Source organism: Sus scrofa, chromosome 13 (assembly GCF_000003025.6).
Source record: "Sus scrofa isolate TJ Tabasco breed Duroc chromosome 13, Sscrofa11.1, whole genome shotgun sequence".
Classification (NCBI taxonomy): Eukaryota; Metazoa; Chordata; class Mammalia; order Artiodactyla; family Suidae; genus Sus; species Sus scrofa.
In genome coordinates, this window is record NC_010455.5 from 33,783,176 (window position 1) to 33,807,482 (window position 24,307).

Consider the following 24,307-nt stretch of genomic DNA (forward strand, 5'->3'; position numbering starts at 1 on the left):
ACCTGCTGCACCACCCAGGGAACTCTATGAGTGGACTTTTTATTATGGAAAATTTCAAATATAATACAACAGCAGGGAGTATAGTATATGAACCCCATACACTCATCACTCGGTTTCAATAATGACTAATATTTCCCCAGTTTTTTCTTTTCTTATTTATTTATTTATTTGCTTTTTTGGCTTGCACCCCTGGCCTATGGAAGGTCCCAGGCTAGGGGTCAAATCAGAGCTGTAGCCGCTGGCCTACAGCACAGCTGAAGCAACACCAGATTCTTAACCCACTGAGTGAGGCCAGGGGTCAAACCTGTGTCCTCATGGGTTTGTTACCATTTGAGCCATGAAGGGAACTCCAAGACTTGATTTTTTTTTTTTTTTTTTTTTTTTTTTTGTCTTTTCTAGGGCCATACCAGCAGCATACGGAGGTTCTCAGGCTAGGGGCTGAATAGGAGCTACAGCTGCCAGACAATGCCAGAACCACAGCAATGCCAGATCCAAGCCACACCTTCGACCTACACCACAGCTCACAGCAACACTGGATCCTTAACCCACTGAGCAAGGCCAGGGATCGAACCCGCAACCTCATGGTTCCTAGTCAGAGTCGTTAACCACTGAGCCACAACGGGAACTCCACGACTTGATTTTTTTTTTTTTTTTTGTCTTTTTGCTATTTCTTGGGCCGCTCCCACGGCACATGGAGGTTCCCAGGCTAGGGGTTGAATCGGAGCTGTAGCCACCGGCCTACGCCAGAGCCACAGCAATGCGGGATCCGAGCTGCGTCTGCAACCTACACCACAGCTCACGGCAACACCGGATCCTTAACCCACTGAGCAAGGGCAGGGACCGAACCCGCAACCTCATGGTTCCTAGTCGGATTCGTTAACCACTGCGCCATGATGGGAACTCCCTCACGACTTGATTTTTAATGTAAAAATCCTGGTTCTCATACCTACTGTTTAACGTAGGATGTTGAACATCTTTTCATGTGTTTTTTGGTCATCTGTATTTCTTCTTTGGAGAATTGTCTGTTTAGATCTTCTGCCCTTTTTTTGATGGGGTTGTTTGCTTTTTTTGGTATTGAGCTGCAGAAGTTGTTTATAAATTTTGGAGATTAATCCCTTGTCAGTTGCTTCATTTGCAAATATTTTCTCCCATTCTATGGGTTGTCTTTTTGTTTTGTTTAGGGTTTCCTTTGCTGTGCAGAAACTTTTAAGTCTCATTTTTTAATTTTTGTTTTTATTGTCATTACTCTAGGAGGTAGATCTGAGAAGATATTGCTGCTGTTTATGTCAGAGAGTATTTGGCCTATGTTTTCCTCTAAGAGTTTTATAGTATCTGGTCTTATATTTAGGTCTTTAATCCATTTTGAGTTTATTTTTATGTAAGGTGTTAGGAAGTGTTCTAATTTTGTTCTTTTACATGAAGCTGTTCGGTTTTCCCATCACCACTTGTTGAAGGGTCTGTCTTTTCTCTATTGTATATTCTTGCCTCCTTTGTCGTAGATTAGTTGACTGTAGGTGCGTGGGTTTAGTTCTGGGCTTTCTATCCTGTTCCACTGATCCATGTTTCCCTCTTTGTGTCAGTACCATATGGTTTTGATGACTGTAGCTTTGTAGTATAGTCTGAAGCCAGGGAACCTGATTCCTCCAGCTCTGTTTTTCTTTCTTTGGATGGCTCTGGCTATTCTGGGTCTTTTGTGCTTCCAAACAAACTTTAAGATAGTTTGTTCTAGTTCTGTGAAAAATGTCCTTGGTAATTTGATAGGGATTGCATTGAATTCGTATATTGCCTTGGGTAGTATAGTCATTTTGATAATATTGATTCTTATAATCCAGGAGCAGGGTATGTCCTTCTATCTGTTTGTGTCATCTTTGATTTCTTTCATCAGTGTCTTATAGTTTTCAGAGTACAGGTCTTTTGTCTGTTTAGGTAGGTTTATTCCTAAGTATTTATTCTTTTTAATTTGATGGTAAATGGGATTGTTTCCCTAATTTCTCTTTCTGAGCTTTCATTGTTAGTATATAGAAATGCAGTTGATGTCTGTGTATTAATTTTGTATCCTGTGACTTTGCCAGATTCATTGACGAGCTCTTACAGTTCTCTGGTAGTGTCTTTAGGATTTTCTAGATATAGTATCATGTCATCTGCAAATAATGATAGTTTTACTTCTTCCTTTCCAATTTGGATTCCTTTTATTTCTTTTTTTTTCCCTCTGATTGCTGTGGCTAGGACTTCCAAAACTATGTTGAGTAGTAGTGGCGAGAGGGGACATCCTTGTCTTGTTCCTGATCTCAGCAGGAATACCTTCAGCTTTTCACCATTGAGAATGATATTAGTGTATATACACAATGGAATTCTACTCAGCCATAAAAAAGAACAAAATAATGCCTTTTGCAGCAACATGGATGGAACTAGAGGCTCTCATACTGAGTGAAGTAAGTCAGCAAGAGAAAGACAGATACCACATGATATCACTTATATCTGAAATCTAATGTATGGCACAAATGAATGTTTCCACAGAAAAGAAAGTCATGGACTTGGAGAATAGACTTGTGGTTGCCAAGAGGTGGGGAGGGACTGGGATGGATTGGGAGCTTGAGGTTAATGGATGCAGACTATTTCCTTTGGAATAGATTAGCAATGAGATCCTGCTGTGTAGCACTGGGAACTATGTCTGGTCACTTATGATGGAGCATGATAATGTGAGAAAAAAGAATGTATACATGCCTGTGTAACTGGGTCACCATGCTGTAAGTAGAAAAAAAAAATAATGTATTAGGGAAATTAAAAAAAAAAAAAAAAGAATGATGTTAGCTGTAGGTCTGTCGTATCTGTACTTTATTATGTTGAGGTAGGTTCCCTCTATGTCCACTTTCTTTCTTTGAGGGTTTTTATTAGAAATGGGAGTTCGATTTTGTCAAAAGTTTTTTCTGCATCTGTTGAGAGGATCGCATGGTTTTTATTCTTCAGTTTGTTAATGTAGTGTATCATACTGATTGATTTGTGGATATTGAAGAATCCTTGCATCCCTGGGATAAATCCCACTTGACCATGATGTGCAATCCTTTTAATGTATTGTTGGATTAGGTTTGCTAGTATTTTGTTGAAGTTTGTTTGTTTGTTTTTGGCCTTGGCTATTTTATTGACCTCAGAGCACCCTTTGGATGCAGTTAAAAACAACAAACATATACAACAAGAACCAGAACTATAGGCGGACTGGTGCCACCTGACTCCAGGAGAATATCCCCAAAGTGGATTTTTACAAAATGCCAGAGGAAGAAATGAGGCAATCTGGTGCTGAGTCCAGGAGTAGCCAGTTGGCAGGAGCAGCTGAAGAAGGGATGGGCAGGTCATGCTCCTTTCTCGTAAGTGCGAGTGCAAACTGCACTGCTTTGGGTGAATGTCAGGATGAGTTTCCCATCAGCTAGTTCCCAAACAAGTGTTGTCTTTTACCCATTCCACTTCTGCACATGGACATGTTTGCCTCCATCCATTGTCACAATAGACTTGACCTTCCTGTCATCTGCTGTTGTCTCATCAAACTCCACTCCATGCTTGAGCTGATCTCTGTGCTCTTGAAGGTGCTTTGTGTTTTTATGGTAATTGTGTCCCCATTCACTTTGATAATTGTGGTAGGCTTGGTCATGTTGGTCACCTGCCTGGTGGCAAAACCCACAACAATTGACTTCATGTAGTCATGGAAATTCTTGCTGTCTAGTAGCTTCCAGGTGCCCATGAAGGCGTCTGCCATGGTGGGGCTGGGCTATGCTGAGAAAGAGATGATAGAACAGGCATGCAAAAATTCCGGGACCCTGTTGAGGACTTTTGCATCTATGTTCATCAGTGATATTGGCCTGTAATTTTCTTTTTTTGTAGTATCTTTGTCTGGTTTTGGTATCAGGGTGAAGGTAGCCTCATAGAATGAGTTTGGGAGTGTTCCTTCCTCTGCAATTTTTTGAAAGAGTTTCAGAAGGATGGGTGTTAACTCTTCTTTAAATGTTTGATAGAATTCGCCTGTAAAGCCATCTGCTTCTGGACTTTTGTTTGTTGGAAGTTTTTTTTTTTTTTCCAATGAATTTTATTACATTTGTAGTTGTACAGTGATCATCACAACCAAATTTTATAGCATTTCCATTCCCAACCCCCTGTGCATCCCCCCCACCCTCCAACCTGTCTCATTTGGAAAACGTAAGTTTTTCAAAGTCTGTGAGTCAGTATCTGTTCTACAAAGAAGTTCATTGTGTCCTTTTTTTAGATCCCACATGCAAATGATAGCATATGATGTTGGTGTCTCATTGTCTGACTGACTTCATTTAGCATGATAATTTCTAGGTGTTGGAAGTTTTTTAATCACAGTTTCAATTTCAGTGCTTATAATTGGGCCATTCATCTTTTCTATTTCATCTTGGTTTAGTCTTGGAAGATTGTACTTTTCTAAGAATTTGTCCATTTCTTCTAGGTTTTCCGTTTTATTGACATATAGTTGCAGGTAGTAGTCTCTTGTGATCTTTGGTATTTCTGTGATGTCCATTGTAACTTCTCCTTTTTCATTTCTAATTTTATTAATTTGAGTCCTCTTTTTTTTCTTGTTAATTCTGGCTAAGGGTTTATCAATTTTGTTGATCTTTTCAAAGAACCAGCTTTTCATTTCATTGATCTTTCTATGGTTTTCTTTGTTACTATTTCATTGTTTTTTTTTTTTTTTTTTTTTGTCTTTTTGCCTTTTCTTGAGCTGCTCCTGTGGCATATGGAGGTTCCCAGGCTAGGGGTCTAATCAGAGCTATTGCTGCCGGCCTACACCAGAGCTACAGCAACGCAGGATCCGAGCCGCATCTGCACCCTATACCACAGCTCATGGCAATGCCAGATCCTTAACCCACTGAGCAAGGCCAGGGATCGAACCTGCAACCTCATGGTTCCTAGTTGGATTTGCTAACCGCTGAGCCATGACAGGAACTCCTATTTCATTGATCTTTTCTATGGTTTTCTTCATTTCTATTTCATTGGTTTCTGCTCTGATCTTTATGATTTCTTTCCTTCTGCTAACTTTAGGTCTTGTCTGTTCTCTCTCTAGCTGCTTTAGATGTAAAGTTAGGTTGTTTATTCGAGCTTTTTCTTGTTTCCCGAGGTGGGCTTGTATTGCTATAAATTTTCCTCTTAGAACTGCTTTTGCTGCATCGTGTAGGTTTTGGAGTGCCGTATCTTTGTTGTCATTTGCTTTTAGGTATTTTTAAAAGTGTTCTCTTTGATTTCTTCAGTGATCCATTTGTTGTTTAGTAGCTTGTTGTTTAGTCTCCATGTGTTTTTATTTATTGCAGGGTTTTTTTTTTGTCTTTTGTCTTTTTAGGGCTGTACCTGCAGCATATGGAGGTTCCCAGGCTAGGGGTTGAATCAGAGCTGTAGATGCTGGCCTACACCACAGCCACAGCAATGTGGGATCCGAGTCATGACTGCGACCTACACTATAGCTCACATCAATGATGGATCCCTAACCCACTGAGGGAGGCCAGGGATTGAACCCAAGTCCTCATGGTTGCTAGTTGGGTTCATTAACTACTGAGCCACTATGGGAACTCCTGAATTTTTTTCTTGTTGTTGATTTCCAGTCATATAGCCTTGTGGTTAGACAAGATGCTTGATATGATTTCAGTTTTCTTAAAGTGACCAAGGCTTGATTTGTGGCCCAGAATGTGATCAATCCTAGAGAATGTTCCATGTGCACTTGAGTAGAATGTGTATTCTGCTGCTTTTGAATGGAATGTCCTATAAGTATGTATTAGGTCCATCTTCATTTAGGTCTAATGCTTCATTTAGGGCCTGTGTTTCCTTATTGATTTTCTGCCTGGATGATCTGTCCCTTGTTGTAAGTGAGGTATTAAAGTCCCCCACTGTTAATTGTGTTATTGTCAATGTCTCCTTTTAAGGTTGTTAATTGCCTTATATATTGAGGTCATCCTATGTTGGGTTCATATATATTTACAATTGCTCTGTCGTCTTCGTGAATTGATCCTTTGGTCATTATGTAATGTCCTTCTTTGTCTCTTATAATGTCCTTTATTTTAAGATCTATTTTGTCTGATATGAGTATTGCTACCTCAGCTTTCTTTTGATTCCGTCTCCTGCTGGTCTCTCCCAGGAATCCAGGCTTCATCCTCCGGCTCTTCCCTCTCATTTGTCCTCAACATAGGGCCAGTTATCTCGTGGCTAGTTCTTCAGTTAATCCTGACTCCTGGCTATTACTGGAACATACCTTTAGCTCTTTTCAGCTTTGTATATGTATTCACATTGTTTCCCCTGAATGTGTGTTCTGGCCAATTGAAATTCTGACCATCTGACTAGACTAAGTTCAGGTGACAGCATTATCCGCATTGGAAGTGAGTCCTCTCTTTTCTGACTCTCATGACTGGCAGTGCATCAGTGACATTTCACAGTATGCCTGGTACTTCAGCTATTTGCACATGTAAGTTTTTCTTACCTTCTAGAGTAATCTCCTTGAGTGTAGGTACCACATTTACACTGTGTGTAATTTTGCATTGTACAGTGTTTAACAGAATTCTTTGTAATAATAGTTTTGCAATAAATATCAATTGAATGAGTGTCTGAGCTAAGGTAGACTTTGCTTCACGAACACTCAAGGGGGAGTTCCCATCGTGGCTCAGTGGTTAACGAATCCGACTAGGAACGATGAGGTTTCGGGTTTGATCCCTGGCCTTGCTCAGTGGGTTAAGGATTCGGCATTGCCGTGAGCTGTGGTGTAGGTTGCAGACGTGGCTCAGATCCCATGTTGCTGTGGCTCTGGTGTAGGCTGGTGGCTACAGCTCCGATTAGACCTCAGGAACGTCCATATGCCACAAAAGTGGCCCTAGAAATGACAAAAAGACAAAAAAAAAAAAAAAAAAAGAACACTCAGGTGTTCTAAGGATATGATAACATAGTCAAGAATGAAGAAGGCCTAGCTTGTGAAATGGTACTAAATCAGGTACTAATTCCTTGATCTCAAAATTCAAAGAATCCTTTGCTTTCTTGTCCTGTCTCAGAGTTGGGAAGATACAGTAATACATTTTTTTTTCCCAAAGTGTAACTGGTTATACTACGTATTGCTATCATGGGGTTGATGATCATAAAGATGAATGCCAACATTAACTGAAAGCTAACTTACAGTGTTCTTGTCATGGATCAGTGGTTAATGAGCCTGACTAGTATCCATGAGGAAGCAGGTTTGATCCCTGGCCGTTCTCGGTGGGTTGAGGATCTGGCATTGCTGTGGGCTATGGTGAAGGTTGCAGACATGGCTTGGATCCCAAGTTGCTGTGGCTGTGGTGTAGGCTGGCAGCTATAGCTCCAATTCGACCCCTAGCCTGGGAACCTCCATATGCTTCAGGGGAGGCCCTCAAAAGACAAAAAAAAAAAAAAAAAAAAAAAAAAGCTAACATCATGTACTGGGCAATGGGATAATTATTTAGTTTATTTTTTCACTTAATTAAAAATAATATTATATGAGATATGTACTGTTGTTCTTCTCATTTTAGATGTGAAGACATCTAGATTTAGATGTAACTTTTTTAGTATCCCTTAGATAAAAAGTGGCAATGCTGGGGCTCTGATCCAGGCCATCTCATCCCAGAGCCTGTATTCTTAACTTGTATGCTGCTTTCGTGTTTAAAATATGTTTACTGCCAGTTGCCTCTTTTATGTTTATTTTCTAGCATTTATTAAATATCTTGCATGGAGTTTTTTTCATTTCTCCCCACAAACCAGCTATCCCTCAATTGTTCTTTCTGATATTGGTGAAGGGTATGCCATAGTTTTTCCAGTCACCCAGACTTCAATCCTCAGAGTCATATATAATTTTTCCCTTTCTTTCCTGTGACTTTTCCTTGGTGATACCTTACCCCTGTTCCATTCTTTCTGGTTTCTTTCCTCTTAACCCAGTCCCTCTGGTCTAGTCTTGGATTGTGACAGGTGATTTTCCTTCCTTCATTTTCTCATTTTTGCAGTCCTTCTGAAAGGGTTGCCTTTTACTCTAGTTAAAAATCTTTCTGTTGTTCCTGATGCTGGGGTTCCTAAAAGCCAGTTTTCAAATAGTGTCATAATAAACTGGGGCTTCTTTTCAAGTATATAAAGTCCTCACAACAATATTAGGAAGTCGATGCTATTGTTGCCATTTTAGAGATGAGAAAACAGACACTCAAAGAGACCGAGTCACTTGCGCAAGATCACTACTATTGGTGGCCTTTTTTTTTTTTTTTTTTTTTTTTTTTTTCTGTTACTTTTTAGGGTCTCACCTGTGGCATATGGAAGTTCCAGGCTAGGGGTCGAATCAAAGCTACAGCCACTGGCCTGCACCACAGCCGCAGCAACATGGGAGCCAAGCCTTGTCTGTGACTTACACCACAGCTTATGGCAATGCTGGATCCTTAACCCATGAGCAAGGCCAGGGATCAAACCTGCATCTTCATAGATCCTAGTCAGGTTTGTTAACTGCTGAGACACAAAGGGAACTCCTTGGCCTATGCATTTTTAACAAGCCTCCCGATTCTGTTGCCCTGATAGATTTAGAAAACACTAGGCAACCTTCAACCTCTTAGAATCCCTCCCCTAAATACTGTCTTTATCTGTGATCTTGCCTCCATCTAGTGGATCTGACATTTCTGTAGCATTTGAATCCCAATCATTTCCTCCTTGCTGATGTCTTTCCACATAACAAACATACTCTCTAGCTCACTGTGCAGACTCCTTTTCTCCATTCCCTCATGTTTTGACCCCTTCCCCTACTACGTACACTCCTTCAGTATCTTCCATGTTTAAGGCTTCAGCTGTCTGAATGTGGCAAGAATATCCAAATCTGTTTATCTGACCCCAATCCATTTTCTAGCTGTTTCTGGCATTTCACCATTAACATTATTACCTGCTCCATTGTTCAAGCTGGAAACCTGGGCTATGGATAAGAGCTTGGAGTTCGGAGTTAGAAGTCTAGGTTGGAATTGAATTCTACCACTCTCTAGCTGGGTATATTTCGGGCAGGTCATTTAACCTCTCTAAACCTTAGATTCCTTGTTTGTGAAATGGGGACAACATTACTTTCTTCATGGTATTATTGTGAAGATTCAATAAGAGAATATAGAAAAAACAATAATTTGATTACTATCTATGGAGCCGTTCCTGTGTACCAAGTACTGTGATGGTGCTGGGAGGTAGTTGTGAGTAAGGCTGCCCTCATGGGGCTCTGGCTGGCTACTGAAGTTTTATTGTTTTGCCTCCTTAGTCTCTCTTTCTCCCTCTTTTTTTCTTTTTTGGCTATCCCATGACATACAGAGTTCCCAGGCCAGGGATCAGATCCAGAGATCCAAGCCATACTTGCAATCTATGCCAAAACTGTAGCAACATCAGATCCTTAACTCATTGTGCCTGGCCAGGAATCGAACCTGTCTCCCAATGCTCTAGAGACACTGCCCATCCTGTTGCTCCAACAGTGGGAACTCCTTTTTTTCTTTTTTTAATTTTATGGCTGCATCCACTGCATATGGAAGTTCCTGGGCCAGGGATTGAATCTGAGCTTCAGCCATGACTTCCATCGCAACGGCAGCAACACTGGATCCTTAAAGGTGTTCCACTGTGACACTGCATTTCTGCAGTGACCCGAGCCACTGCAATTGGATTCTTAACCCACTATGCCATAGTAGGAACCTTCTTCCTTTTTTCCACTTCTTTTAAAAAAATTATAGTTGATTTACAATGTTGTGCCAATTTCTGCAGTACAGCAAAGGGACTCACTTATATGTATATATACATTCCCTTTCTTATATTCCATCATTCTCTATGACAAAAGACAGGATATAGTTCCCTGTGCTATACAGTAGCACCTCATTGCTTACCCATTTAATAGTTCGAATTTACTAACTCCAAACTCCCAGTCCATCCCACTCCCCCCCCCACTTTGCCCTTGGCAACCATAAGCTTGTCCTCTATGTCTGTGAATCTGTTTCTGTTTTGTAGATAGGTTCATTTGTGTCATATTTTAGATTCCACATGTAAGTGATATCATATGGTTTTTGTCTTTCTCTTTCTGACTTAACTCAGTATGAGAATCTCTAGTTGCATACATGTTGCTGCAAATGGCATTTTTGTTCTTTTTTGTGGCTGAGTAGTATTCCATTGTATATATGTACCACACCTTCCTAATCCATACATCTGTTGATGGCCATTTAGGTTGTTTCCATGTCTTGGCTTTTGTGAATAGTGCTACAGTGAACATATGGGTACATGTATCTTTTTGTTTTGTATTTTGTCCAGGTAGATGCCCAGGAGTGGGATTGCTGGATCATGTGGTAGTTTTGTCTTTTTTTTTTTTTCTCTTTTTGCCATTTCTTGGGCCACTCCCACGGCATATGGAGGTTCGCAGGCTAGGGTTCTAATCAGAGCTGTAGCCACTGGCCTGTGCCAGAGCCACAGCAACTCGGGGATCCGAGCCGCGTCTGCAACCTACACCACAGCTCACGGCAATGCTGGATCCCTAACCCACTGAGCAAGACCAGGGATTGAACCCGCAACTCATCGTTCCTAGTCAGATTCGTTAACCACTGAGCCACGACGGGAACTCCCATATGGTAGTTTTATATTCATTTTTCTGAGGAACCTCCATACTGTTTTCCATGGTGGCTGTACCAATTTACATTCCTAACAGTGTAGGATGGTTCCCTTTTTTCCATAACCTCTCCAGCATTTGTTATTTGTAGACTTATTAATGATAGCCATCCTGACTGGTGTGAAGTTGTTCCTCATTGTAGTTTTGATTTGCAGTTCTCTAATAATTAGTGATGTTGAATATTTTTTCATGTGCTTGCTGGCCATCTATATGTCTTCTTTGGAGAAATATCTAGGTCTTCTGCTCATTTTTTGATTGGGTTGTTTGTTCATTTGTTTGTTGAGTTGTATGGGTTATTTGTATATTATGGAGATTAAGCTCTTATTGGTTGCATCGTTTGCAATTATTTTCTCCCATTCTGTAGGTTGTCTTTTTTTTTTAAATTTTTTATGGTTTCCTTTGCTGTGCAAAAGCTTATGTTTCTTTAGATCCCATTTGTTTAATTTTGTTTTTATTTCTATTTCCTTCAGAGACTGAGCTAAGAAAACATCTGATGGTTTATTTCAGAAAATGTTTTGTACTATGTTCTCTTCTAGCAATTTTATGGTGTCATATCTTGTGTTTAAGTTTTTAGGCAATTTAGGGAGTTCCCATTGTGGGCCAGAGGAAACAAATCTGACTAGTATACATGAGGATGCAGGTTCGATCCCTGGCCTCACTCAGTGGGTCAGGGATCTGGCTTTGCCATGAGCTGTGGTGTAGGATGTAGACTTGGCCTGGATCCTTCACTGCTGTGGCGTAGGCCATCAGCTGTAGCTCTGATTTGACCCCTAGCCTGGGAACTTGTATATGCCACAGGTGTGGCCCTAAAAAGCAAAAAAAAAAAAAGTCTTTAAGCCATTTTAGAGTTTATTTTTGTGTATGGTGTGAGGGTGTGTTCTAGTTTCATTAATTTACGTGCAGCTGTCCAGTTTTCCCAGCACCACTTGCTGAAGAGACTCTTTTCCTTATTTTATATGCTTACCTCCTTTGTCAAAAATCAATTGACTGTAGGTGTCTGGGTTTATTTCTGGGCACTCTATTCTGTTCCATTGGTCTGTATGTCTGTTTTTGTACCAGTACCACACTGTCTTAATTACTGTAGCTTTGTAATATTGTCTGAAGTGTGGGAGAGTTATACCTCCTGCTTTGATTATTTCCCCCCCACTGGATTGCTTTGGCAATTCTAGGTCTTTTATGATTCCATATAAATTTTTGGATTATTTGTTCTAATTCTATGAAAAATGTCATGGATAATTTGATAGGGATTGCATAAAATCTGTAGATTGCTTTGGGTAGTATGGCCATTTTAACAATATTAATTCTTCAAATCCAGGAGCATGGGGTATCTTTCCATTTCTTGAATCCTCTTTAGTTTCTTTAAGTTTTATAGTTCTCAGTGTGTAAGTCTTTCACCTCCTTGGTTAGGTTTATTCCTAAGTATTTAATTTTTTAGTGTGCAATTTTAAAAGACATTTTAAAAATATTTCTTTTCTAATATTTCATTGTTAGTGTACAGAAAGGCAATCAATTTCTGAATATTAATCTTGTATCCTACTTTGCTAAATTGGGAACTCCTTTTTTACCGTTTCTTTTTACCTCCTTAGTCTCTAATGTTTCCTTTTTTATCCTTTCTCAGTGCCACTACCATAGTTCAGGGTCTCCTCATCTTTTGTTGAAACTGTTAAAAAAGCTTCCTACCTAATCTCCTTGCTTCCACAGAGCTATGGAGTGTTCTTTTAAAATTGGGAATTCAGGAAGTTTCTTTATAGCACAGTGGATTAAGGATCTGGCTTTGCTGCAGCAATGTGGCACAGTTTTGCTCCCTAGCCTGGGAATTTCCTCATGCTGCAGGTGGAGCCAGAAAAAAAAAACAAAAATTTGAGGAATTCAGATGATGCCACTTCCCTGCCTGAAATCCTTTAGTGGCTACCACTGAGGCAAATGGACTCTGGGGAGGATTGCATGGAGTTAGATACTGAGTCCACTTCTGAGCTCAGTAGTGAAGGGGTCAATGGCATAATAGTTGTGTCCGCCAGAGGTGCAGACACGAAAGTGGTACCAAGTGCCACATATTTGCCAATCCTTGTGTAGGACAAAGGGAGACACCTTAGCAAGTTCCTCAGGACCCTGCTGTATCAAGATCTGGCCTGTCTACTTCTCACCTCTTGCAATCTCCACATTTACTCTCCCCAAAGTCTAATCCTTTGGAACTGTACTTCTGTATATGCCATTCCCTCTCCCTGAATGACTTCATCTGTCTCTTCTTAAGGAAAGCTTTGTTTGTCTTTTGACATTCAGATCTGTTGCCTCCTCTGGAAAGCCTTCACAAGCCTTCCTAGGCAAATTTATTTTCTTCTCTGTCCTCTAGATCCTTTGCTGTCTGTCTTTCTTTCAAAATATAATTCACATACTATAAATTTTCACCATTTTTAAGTGTTCTATTCAGTGCTTTTTAGTATATTCACAAGATTATGCAACCATCACCACTGTATAATTCCAAAACATTTTTTTTCTTTCTTTTTTTATTTTTCTTTTTACATCTGACCTGCAGCATATGGAAATTCCCACCCTAGGGGTCGAATTGGAGCTGCAGCTGCTGGCCTACACCACAGCCACAGCAATGCAGGATCCAAGCTGAGTCTGTGAGCTACATACACCACAGCTCATGGCAACTCAGATCCTTAACCCACTGAGAGAGGCAACCTCAGATCCTAACCCCCATCCTCATGGACACTTTGTTGGATTCTTAACCTGCTAAACCACCACAGGAAATCCCATGTTTTTTTAATACAAAAAAAAAAAAAAAACAACTTGTTCTCATTAAACAGTTACTCCCCATTCTCTCTTTCTCCGACTTCCTACTAATCTGCTTTCTATTTCTATGGATTTGCCTGTTCTGGGCATTTCAGATAAATGGAATCAAACAATATGTGGCCTTCTGTGACTGGCTGTTGCACTTAGCATGTTTTCAAGGTTTACTCATGTTGTAGCATGTGTCAGTATTTTATTCCCTTTTATTGTTGGATAACATTTGGATATGCTGCATTTTGTTTATCAAGTCATCAGTTGATAAAAGAAGACCTTTAGTCATAAATTGCACTTATCAAGTTGCTCAAGGTATATATGTTTACATATCTGTGTCATTTGACTGATTGATTCCTAGAGGGCTCCAATCATTACTCTGTGACCAGGGTTCCCTCATCTGTGTATCTTCAGTATCTACCAGTACTTGTCAATAGTAGATGCTTAATCAGTATTTTTTTTAATGGTGATTTTTATTTTTTCCACTATAGCTGGCTTACAGTATTCTGTCAGTTTTCTACTGTACAGCAAGGTGACCCAGTTACACATACATGTATACATTCTTTTTTCCCCACGTTATCATGCTCCGTCATAAGTGACCAGATATAGTTCCCAGTGCTATACAGCTGGATCTCATTGCTTATCCACTCCAAAGTTAATCAGTATTTATTGGTGAATCATTTTACGTCCCTTTCCAGAAAACCTGATACTTTCTGCCTTTTCAGTGTTCCTCAGATCCAAGCCATGATTACTGTGTGGAATGTCTTCTCCTTGCCTCCTCACTTGTCTAATTAATTCTGCCTTGCTTCAGGGATTGTCTAAAGGTCTGTCTCCTCCAGGAAGCCTTCCAATAGAATATAATCCTCAGACTCTATTGCTTTTTTCTTTGAACTCCAGTGTATTTGGGGGGTCTATCATTCATTTGGCATTTAATAAATGTAGTCTTACCTGTGTCCTTAACTAGATTGGTAACTAAGCCCAACAACACATAGGATTCCCTTTTTGTACTCCCAGTACAAAGGTGCTCTAATTATGTAATGGGATTATATCAAACATATTACCTTGCTTAAATTCAGTCAAACATTTTGCAAAAGTAAGAAAAAGACAGAAATAATTATTTAAATAGTGAAGTAATTTTTACTTCACCATTTTACTCATCGAGTGAATACCCAGTCATTGGGTGCAGTCAGTGTTGATGTGGTTAATATGATTGACAAAACCAATACATTTAAAGAATTCTTGACCATTGGCAGAAGAGAGATTGTTTGGGTGGTGTGGCAATGAGTTGTTAAGTATTCACCTGGGGACAGGGAAAGGGTGGTGGGGGCCAAAATTTGAGGGCCAGTGAGGAATTGCTGGACTGATCCAAGCAGAAAGACACATGAGGGGTTTAATTTCTTTCTTCTGTCTTTTTTTGTCTTTTTAGGGCCACACCCGCAACATATGGAGGTTCCCAGGCTAGGGGTCGAATCAGAGCTACAGCCACAGTCCTGCATCACAGCCATATCACTGCTGGATCTGAGCCATGTCTGCTACCTATACCATAGCTCATAGTAACACCGGACCCTTAACCCACTGAGTGAGGTCAGGGATCGAACTGGTGTACACCACACCTACAGCAACTTGGGATCCGAGCCATGTCTTCGACCTACACCACAGCTCATGGCAATGCCGGATCCTTAACCTACTGGGTGAGACCAAGGATCGAACCAGCGTTCTCATGGATGCTAGTCAGGTTCATTAACCGCTGAGCCACAACGGAAACTCTGAGGGGTTTAATTTCTGAGAACTATACCGTTTTGGAATTTTTGTTGTGTATATCTATAGGAATACATGCATAAAATGATGCTGTACTTATGGATAATTGAAAACAAGGGTGACTTTGATTGTGGATGGTCTTTTTTCATATGCCGCATTTGGCCCTCATGTGAGCCCTGGCTAAGATGGGGTCCTTTTTTTTTTTTTTTTTTTTTTTGCTTTTTATGGCAGCACCCGTGGCATATGGAGGTTCCCAGGCGACTAGGGGTCGAATCAGAGCTACAGCCACAGTCCTGCATCACAGCTACATCAATGCTGGATCTGAGCCATGTCTGCGACCTACACCACAACTCATGGTAACACCAGATCCTTAACCCACCGAGAGAGGCCAGGGATCGAAACCGAAACCTCATGGTTCCTAGTCAGATTTGTTTCTGCTGTATCATGATGGGAACTTCTAAAATAGGGTCCTTGTAGTAGATACGCAGAGAACTTTTGTTGGCAGTATGAGAGTTTGCCCTGCTGTTGTCTGGTTGTGGCTACAGATGGCGTAGTCATAGCCTGAAAAGTATGATGCTGCTAATAGGGGATGAGGCTAAACAGGATTTATTCACTGATGGTTTGACTCTAGAGAGAGAATATGTATATAAAATACTGATTTTACAATTATAAAGTTAAATCTATTTATTAAAACAAAAGAATAAAGAAGAAAATACCTTTTTTTTTTTTTTTTTGTCTTTTTGCCTTTTCTAGGGCCGCTCCCTCGGCATGTAAGGTTCCCAGGCTAGGAGTCTAATCGGAGCTGTAGCCACTGGCCTATACCAGAGCCACAGCAACGTGGGATCCCAGCTGCGTCTGCAACCTACACCACAGCTCACGGCAATGCCAGATCCTTAACCCACTGAACAAGGCCAGGGATCGAACCCGCAACCTCATGGTTCCTAGTCGGATTCGTTAACCCCTGCGCCACGATGGAAACTCCGGAATCTTGAATCTTAACGTGAATAGAGCATTTAGTGTGTAATGCTTACATAAGTTTTATCTCTGGTATAACGGAGAATATCTTTGTCCTAGATGCTTTGCATTAGTAACTTTGGTGTCTTACATTTGGTAACTTTTGCCTCACCTGACTGCCTCAGATCTTACTGATAAATTCTAGAGCCTTCCTTCCTTTCTTTACTATGGGTTGGCCTTTTAGAGTTATTTTGACACTGTGACATGGAGTGGATACTGTTTTATCCACTCATAGTTTGTAGACTTAGTTTATCCAGTTTTGTCTGGAAAGAATGCCTGTTTTTTGGGCTTGGGGCCAATTTTTACATAACTTTTGGGTAAAACTACAGTATCCCAGCTGCTGTTTCCAGAGATGAGCTCTCTGAAACCAGTTTTATTTGTTTAGAAACCAGATATTACATATTATGGTGGAAGATAATACACACTTTTTGGAAATAAAAACAAGCTCTCCCTTAAGGGCATGGGTTGCATATATGAGAACTAACACTGACTTGCACTGGATGGTCTCAGCTACCAGGGCTTCCAAGTTGGCTGGAGCTGTGATTTAATGAGAGACACTGTAAAATAAGCTTCACATCTATGTAGGATTTCTTTGTGTTAAGTTATTGAGTCTTTATATGTTGCCAGGTCATATACTGCAAGAATGCTCACAGTACCTGAAGTGTAGGTACCATTACCCAAAATGAGGAGAAGGTAAGTAATTTCTTCAGTTAAGTGGTGCCCATTAACTGGGGTCTCTCTGATACCTAAGAGCACCCACTCTATGATGTACCTGCTGCCTCTTCGGGAGTGCTGATAATAAAAGCCAGAATGTGTCATGACATCTGTCTGTAGTCTGGGCTGGTGTCTGAGGAGGAGGTGACAGCAGATCATAGATCCTGGTTAGGGAAATCTGGAAGAGAAGCCTTGTGTGTCTTTTACTCTTTCACCGAAGCTTGAAAAACAGTATTCCATTATCTCTGTTTATTTTATCTCCTAAATAGTTCTCAAATCTGGCCTTTCCTTTGGCTTTTTAACTGGCTATTTCCTGACTCTTCTTATTCCACCCTACACATTTCTTCTAGCAAATATTTCTTCCAGACTATGTTTTGAATATTTAAAATGTGCTGAATACTGAGCCGTGTAACTTTGTAGTACACTTTATATTTATATTCATTCACTACCTCATTGTCTTAATAATTCTTGAAAGTAGGGGTACTTCTGTTTTATGGGTGAGTAAACTCTGGCCCAGAGAGATATACTTGCTCAAATCAAGGTCACAATGAAAAATGAGTTGGGATTTCATTTTGAAATGGCATGTACCTATGCTTTTATCCAATATTCTGTGGTGCAGAGTGATCCTTATAAAAGACACATTTGATCATGTCATTTTGATCTTCCTTGTAGGATAAAATCCATTCTCCTTAGCATATTCAGGGTGTTTCATGATCTTGGTCCTGATGCCTTTCCAGGCTCATTTTCTGCTTTTCCTCCATACTTCCTACTATATGCACTAATAATAAACCTTCTTGGATTTCTTGAAACACATTCTGCTCTTTCTTAGGTCTCAATTATTGTTGACAGAATTCTCTATCTTTGAATTCTTCCTTCCTTTTCTCCAGTCATCTCCAGCATCTCCAACCCCTGCCATTATCTAACTCTGTCCAACTTTTGCTTCAAAACTCACTTTGGGGCTTATTCCTCTTAATGCTTGATCTGACCTGACCTATATTTGTCCCTGGTAGTTGGTAGTTGTTTTAATAAATTTTGTTTAGCTGAGGAGAATTTTTGCAAGTGTGACTCTAAAAAGAGGCATTCTAGAGAAGACCAAAGCTTTGAGAGTGGTGAGCTGTTTTGTCAAATTTAATAACTTGGAGTAGGTAGGTGTTGATTTCTGACATGAGGAAATTGTTAAAAAAAAATACAGCATGGTGTTTTTCCAATTTTGGCACTTGGGTGTATTAGAAATATCTTTATGAAACCATCTTTTCCATCCCTTTAAAAATTGGACCTGTATTACTATTCATTATCTTTGAAGGATAGTGAGACTATCCTAGGAGACTGAATCCTTAGATAATGGCTTTGGTTTCATATAGTGAATGAGCTTTCTAAGTGTTGGTTCTCAGTCATTGTCACTTGTGCTGTTGAATAGAACAGCCTGATTCAAGATCTCAGAGCCTCTTTATGTTAAGGTGAATACACAGAATGTGCATTTTAGTAAAAAACCTCTTGGGTTGAAAGTCATCGTTTTCACACATTTGACCCCCACCCACACCCCATGAGTTTATTGAAAACCACCAGAATCAGCAGTTTGAATGTAGAATACCTTAGCATTTGCTTCATCATTTTGCTGAGAAGGTTTTATTGCTTTTTAACTTTTTTTCTGTGTGCAAGCATTCACTAGTACCTTTAGTAAGTTTTAACTGATTTTAAGTCTACAGATAAATGTAAGTATTGACTTTCTCTGACATTGGAAAAGGCCCAGGTGGGAGGGTTAGTTACTAGGTGGGAGAGTATCAGCTTGTCCTTTGCAAATCATAGTCCTTTTTCTTTCACTGAAGTTCTTCTCATATAATTCTCTAAACATGCTGTAGTTATTTTCAAATCTTCCTTAAAAATTGGTTACTTCCTATTATTTATTCATTTATTTTTGCTTTTTTTTTTTTTTTTTTTTTTTTTGTCTTTTTGTCTTTTTGTTGTTGTTGTTGTTGTTGCTATTTCTTGGGCCGCTCCCACGGCATATGGAGGTTCCCAGGCTAGGGGTTGAATCAGAGCTGTAGCCACCGGCCTACGCCAGAGCCACAGCAACACGGGATCCGAGCCGTGTCTGCAACCTACACCACAGCTCACGGCAACGCCGGATCGTTAACCCACTGAGCAAGGGCAGGGACCGAACCCGCAACCTCATGGTTACTAGTCGGATTCGTTAACCACTGCACCACGACGGGAACTCCTATTTTTGCTTTTTAAGGCTGCACCCGCGGCATATAGAAATTCCCAGGCTAGGGTCAAATTGGAGCTACAGCAGCCAGCCACAGCCATAGCAATGCCGGATCTGAGCCACGTCTGCAAACCTACACCACAGTTCATGGCAACGCCAGATCCCTGACCCACTGAACAACGTCAGGAATTGAACCTGCATCCTCATGGATACTAGTAGGATTCGTTTCCACTGCGTCACAGTGGGAACTTCCTACTTCTTGTTATTTAGAGGCAGCCCAAGAGAAAACCTTTGGAAAGCAAAATTAAATAATTAATTCAGCTACTAATGGGTTTTTCAGGGTTTTAAGTCATCTGGCTGTAGCATCTTTATCCTAGTGTTAATGCATTGTATAGATATAAGCTTTCTTTTCTTTTCTTTCTTTCTTTTTTTTTTTTTTTTTTTTTTTTTTTTTTTGTATTTTTAGGGCTTTGCCTGTGGCATATGGAGGTTCCCAGGCTAGGGATCAAATTGGAGCTGTGGCCACTGGCCTATACCACAGCCACAGCAACTCAGGATCTGAGCCTCGTCTGCGATCTACACCACAGTTTAGGGCAATGCAGATCCTTAACCCATTGAGCGAGGCCAGGGATAGAACCTGTGTCCTCATGGATGCTAGTCAGATTTGTTTCTGCTGAGCCATGGCAGGAACTCCAAGAAACATCTTTCATTTGAAGATCATGTGTTTGATTCCTTTTTTACAAATCCAAATCCAAATGAGGAAAGCTTTTTTCTTCCCATTTTGTTGATGATAACAGAGACACTGTAGGCAGTATCTAGAGATGAGAACAAAAAGTACGTTTCACTCTAGTACACTATTCAGTCTAGTTGCCAGTCTCAAATGCTTTGGGAAGCCTACAGGTTGCCAGAATTTAGCTTCATGAACATATATAAAGATTGAACCTCCTCATTTTCTCAGATTATTTTCTGTTGAGATTCAGACCTTGTGTTTATAGGGTTGCTTAACACGAGTGCCCATGGGCCCCACTTCTCTTGTTTTTAGGAAAGGAAGCCTTGAGGCAACAGCACTACTGAGGTGACCAGCCTCCCCAAGAGTAGTCCCCTTGTCTAGCACAGGCTAACAAGCAGAGGAGAGCCTTGATGTTGCATCCTGTAAGGATATTCTTCCTTCACAGTATAGGTAGATTATTAGGAGTCTGACCTTGGCTCTTGCACTTTTTGTATGATGAATCTTTTTTGTGTTTGTACTTTTGAATTGTGAGCTAGTCTTCAGTAAGGCTTTATCTGTTGGAATCTTATGTGGTTAAGGTTGAATTATATCTTAAGAGTTTTTTTTTTTTTTTTTTTTTTTTCTTTTTTGGCCACCTCACAGCATATGGAGTTCCTGGGCTAGGGATCAGATCCAAGCTACAGTTTTGACCTATACTGTAGTTGCAGCCATGCAGGATCCTTTTAACCCACTGTGCTGCCGGGCCAGGGATTGAGCCTGCAACCTGGCACTGCAGAGACTCTGCCAAATCCAATTGTGCCACAGCGGGAACTTCTCAGACATGTTTTATATTTGCTTCTAGGCAACTAAGATGTATAACTTGCTTGGGACCACTTTAGTTTGGGTTAGTTTCTTGGGCCATGTAGATAAGTGTATATTGGAACCTCAAATTGGTTTGAGGGCAGACTCCTGATTACAGACCTTTCTTTTTTCCTTTGATCTAGATTGACACAGATTTTATGTTCTCTTCTGTGTTGGTAGTTAGATCTTTTTCTAGATCACTCTTTAATGAGAGTATAATTCTTCAGGGTCCAGGCTTTATGTAGAGGTCGTAGCCCCTTCTTTTTAGCTTCCTTGAGCACAAAGCATTGTCTTTTATCCCCACCGCCACTATCCCCTCATGTAAGATTGGCACCTTCCTCTTTCCCAGGACTGCTGTAGTGTCAGCCCTCGAGAATATCTGTGTTTTCAGTTTAGCTTTCATTCTTGATCCTTGGGGATTCCTATTACTTTGTGTGTGTGTGTGTGTGAGAGAGAGAGAGAGAGAGAGAGAGAGAGAGAGAGAGCTAGAGAGGGAAAATAACTACATTTTAAATGGATGCTTATTATAATTTTACGCATATTTCTAGGTGATTTTCAGGGTCTCCCCCCTTGCCAAGAGGCCAAGCAAGAAGTCCTTGTGCAACTCATTAGATGTACTTTGTGCACTGTGGTTCTATCTTGTTGGTTTCTTTCTTTTTTTTTCTTTTTGTCTTTTGTCTTTTTAGGGCCACACCAGTGGCATATGGAGGTTCCCAGGCTAGGGGTCTAATCAGAGCTGTTGCTGCCGACCTACACCACAGCCATAGCACTGCCAGATCCGAGCTGTGTCTATGACCTACACTACAGCTCATGGCAACACTGGATCCTTAACCCACTGAGCGAGGCCAGGGATTGAACCCGCAACCTCATGGTTCCTAGTCGGATTCGTTTTACCATGGGGCCACAATGGGAACTCCAAGTCAAAAATCTTAAGTAGAGGCCTGCCTACTATGTCATATCCAAGCTGGTGCAAAAATAACTTAATGAGAAGTTCCCACTGTGGTGCAGTTGTGTTAATGATCTGGCATTATCTCTGTGGAGGCATGGGGTTTGATCCCCTGCCAGTGCAGTGGGTTAAGGATCAATTGTTGCCACAGCTGTGGTATAGATGGTAGTTGTGGCTCAGATTCCACCCCTGGCCTGGGAACTTCCATGTGCCACAGATGTGGCTAAAACAGATTTACAAATAAAATAACAATGATAAGAACTTCATCAAGAGCAGAACTGTCGTAAAACAGAGACATTTGAATGTGAAGAGGCCCACCTGTCAGAATGTTTTTGGTTATGGAAGCCAGTGTTTTCTGTTTTTAGTTAATAGGAGGGATGATGAGGAGATTCTGAAAATAGCTGTGATGTGGGTGTTCAGTAGTTTATCTATTAGCATGGCCTCTAACCCTGGGTTTATAATGCTCTGCAGATGCCACCATTGACTCAGCTGGGCCTTTTGTTCAGCTTCACTGTTACATAACAGTGAGTTGCATCCTCATTCTTGTATGCTGTGGTGAGGAGGCGGGGAGGATTAGCTCCTCATCCTGTCCTTTTTCTGCCACTCACTCCCCTTCCCTTTTGGGGACATTTTTGTTTTGGCTACAGTGCTGGGGCAATGTCCACTTGAGACTAGGTCACATGAATATTTAATGTCTTCTTGTTGACTGAATGGCCAGAAGATTGGAACTTTATTAACCCTCTTTCCCAAATGCAGGCCTGGAGTCTTTGTCCTTGAGATTTGACAGCTGTCTCTAGGTGTTCCACTTTTATTCTTCACTCTCAATCTACTAGATTATTCTTGGATGGTTGGTTGCCAGCTGTTGGCATGTGATTGCTGATGAGGTAGAGGTTTGGGATTTAAATCTAGGGTACAGCCTTAGCCTGGTTAGAGAGAAACCATGCAGCCCCAAACTGTACCATTAGTTGAATTAGGGTGAATGAGTATCTCTGGGTACCAAGGGACCATGTGAGAGAGTGTAGATATGTTTAGGGCAAATGTTTAGTATAATTAGAGGAGGAAGATTCATTGTACATTTCCTGGTGGGATAGTAATGTCATTTTTCATTTTCGTGTTTGGGATATATTTTAACTTATGATTAGATTTGGTTAGGTATTTGGTATTTATTCAAGTGGTACAGGCTTCTTTGGTGTCCAAAAATGAATTTTTGTTGTTTTCATTTTGGAGTCAGATAGTCTTAGGGCTTCTTGCTCTACATCTGAGTTTTTTTCATTGGGGCATATATTTATTATATCACCCCCACAGTGCCTGGCACAGTGTCTTTATCATAGACGGTACCTAAGTTTGGGACCGAAAAAGTTTCTAGCCTTTCTGCCTTTCCCTTTGACCATTCTTTCTTCAGATAACTGTTAGCCACTTTTTTCTTTAAAATATTTCCTCGAGCTTTTAGTTCATCTCAGCCTTCTCCCTTCATCCCCACTATCATGACATTATCTCCTGCCCATAATGTCCCTGTGTATACTATTTTGGTCTCTTCATTATATCACGTCTCCTTTGATATACTGAAGTTTGACCTTGTCTTCATGGAATAGCAACTTTTATCTGAAGAGTAATGGGAGGTACATGGCTGGGTATGCATATACACCACAGGCCATGTTCCAGTCTTTGACAGATGGCCCTTCTTCCCAAGGGTTTGCATCTATTATTTTCTGCTTATGAAAAGGAGGTTCTCCTGCAGGTCCTCTTTTTACTTGTAAAATTTGTAGCCTTAGTAACATCCAGACTCCATATGCTTTCCCCAAGAGACATTATAGGAGTATTCATTTAAAAGAAGAAACCTCTTTTCTACTTTACTATATTGGCTTTAGGTCAAGCACACACTTGCTTTCTTACTTATCTTTGCTAATGTTCTTATGTCACTGTTTTCTGCAGTATTTATGTTCAGTGTTAGACTAGGGAGAAGTATAGCACAAGTTTACATAAGTTAACTCTGATTGGCTCAGTGATATGAATCTTAAACTCCTTATTTCTACAGTTTGAGAGAGAGAGAGAGAGAGAGAGAGTGTCTGTGTGTATGTGTATAAGATCCTAAGGAAAGTTCCCCTTGTGGTCTGTGGTAATGAAGCCGACCAGTCCATGATGATGTGGGTTCGATCCCTGGCCCTACTTAGTGGGTTAAGGATCCCCCATTGCCATGAACTGTGGTGTAGGTCACAGACACTGCATAGATCTGGCATTGCTGTGGCCGTGGTGTAGGCTGGCAGCTGCAGCTCTGATTTGACCCCTAGCCTAGGAATATGCTACAGGTGCAGCACTGAAAGAAAAAAAAACAAAAACAAAAACCTAAGATCTGGGCACAGGTTGAATAACCTTGGCCATAAAGTAACAGTGAAATACATAACCTAGATAGAGTACTTAAGTCTTCTTAGAATTCTGTTCAGAACTGGGCCACATCTACACAAACAGGGAGGGCAAGCTAGTGAGTCCAATTTGTACCTGCCTGTGAGGTGCTGTTTGTTTATGACATTGATCAGACCTAGAGCCTTCCAGAGGGAACCCAAGGGAGATTTGTTTCAGAGATTGTTCCAATTCCTGCTGGGCTCAGAGGAAGAGAGAGGAAAGCCTATCCCCAAGCTGTGCATGGGGATGCTGGGAGGCTTAATTAGCCTTTTA

At 40.7% G+C, this 24,307-nt stretch overlaps 1 protein-coding gene and 1 pseudogene across 2 annotated transcripts in view; one reads left to right on the forward strand and one right to left on the reverse strand.

The window, feature by feature from the left end:
• Nucleotides 1-24,307, forward strand: part of RAD54L2 (RAD54-like 2 (S. cerevisiae)) — a 118,785-nt gene that overhangs the window by 11,393 nt on the left and 83,085 nt on the right. The gene's annotated exons all lie outside the window — the stretch shown is intronic.
• Nucleotides 3,119-3,923, reverse strand: LOC100519736 (annotated as a pseudogene).